Source organism: Jaculus jaculus, chromosome 15 (assembly GCF_020740685.1).
Source record: "Jaculus jaculus isolate mJacJac1 chromosome 15, mJacJac1.mat.Y.cur, whole genome shotgun sequence".
NCBI lineage: Eukaryota > Metazoa > Chordata > Mammalia > Rodentia > Dipodidae > Jaculus > Jaculus jaculus.
Genome location: NC_059116.1, coordinates 49,840,601 through 49,841,897, shown reverse-complemented (window position 1 = coordinate 49,841,897; position 1,297 = coordinate 49,840,601). Strand labels below are relative to the sequence as shown.

The 1,297-nt window shown below is 37.4% G+C and overlaps 1 non-coding gene across 1 annotated transcript; it reads right to left on the bottom strand.

Annotated features, from left to right (window-relative positions):
* Positions 1-928: 928 nt before the first annotated feature.
* Positions 929-1,034, bottom strand: LOC123455173. The gene has a single exon (XR_006633729.1). It is a non-coding gene; the product is annotated as a U6 spliceosomal RNA (small nuclear RNA).
* Positions 1,035-1,297: the final 263 nt, after the last annotated feature.

The following is a 1,297-nucleotide window of genomic DNA, read 5'->3' as shown; positions in this document are numbered from 1 at the left end:
GAATTCACTCTGTATTCTCAGGGTGGCCTTGAACTCATGGTGATCCTCCTGCCTCTGACTCCCAAGTGCTGGGATTAAAGGCATGTGCCACCACGCCCAGCCAATTTATGCACTCTCTAAACTCTTGTTACTGTTTAAGTTTGTTCTTTTCTGTATGTCCTATCTATGTCTTTAAATTTTTAAACTCTGTTTTTTATTCACATGCTTTTACTTTATAATCTATGTAACCACTCTGTAACAATCTCTCTCCTTCTCTTTTTAACCAAACATTTAAAGTTTTTTTTTCCAATTTATCCTTTTACCCAGTTCATTTCATAATTGCCAATAATAACTTTCATTAAAAACCATTTTTAGGGGCTGGAGAGACTGCTTAGTGGTTAAGGCATTTGCCTTCAAAGCCAAGGGACCCAGGTTTGATTCCCTAGAGCTCATGTAAGCCAGATGCACAAGAGGGTGCATGCATCTGAAGTTCATTTGCAATGGCTTAAAGCCCTGGCATGCCTATTCTCTCTTTCTCTCCCTCCCTCCCTCCCTCATAAATAAATAATAAAATAAATAAAATATTAAAAAACATTTTTACTGTATAAACGGATTGCATGTTTGTTCCATTCCCTTATCTTATCTTGTTTTATATTTCTATCCACTGAGTACCCTCCTTCATGGGGTTATGAATGTAGATTTTACCATTTGTTGATTTTGGAACCTCTTAAAATTTTTATGAAACACACTTTTTTTTTCTTTTTTTCTTTTTCTTTTTTTTTTTTTTTTTGGTTATTCAAAGTAGGGTCTCACTCTGGTCCAGGCTGACCTGGAATTAACTATGTGGTCTCAGGGTGGCCTCAAACTCATGGCAATCCTCCTACCTCTGCCTCCCAAATGCTGGGATTAAAGGCATGCACCACCACACCTGGCTGAAACACATGTTTTTAAAAATATGGAATGCCTCACAAATTTGTGTGTCATTTTTGTGCAGGATCATGTTAATATTCTCTGTATCATTCCAAGTTTAGTGTATGTGCTGCCGAAGCAAGCATTGAAACACATTTTTAAAAGTATGAAAGCAGCTTAGAACATTATTAGAAATTTTCTTTCAAACTCAATATTGAGTAGTTTTGAATTTAAGAGCAGAGCAGTCACAATCACTGCAGAGAGGTAATCAATCTCTCTCTTTATCAACTTGATGGGTCTAACTGAGCACTGTGGGGTGTCTTACTGGATTTCTGTAGTCCGATGATTTGTTCACTTTCCTCATTAGCTCTCACCAGACAGAGAATGGTCTGATAGCACAGGCCATGGA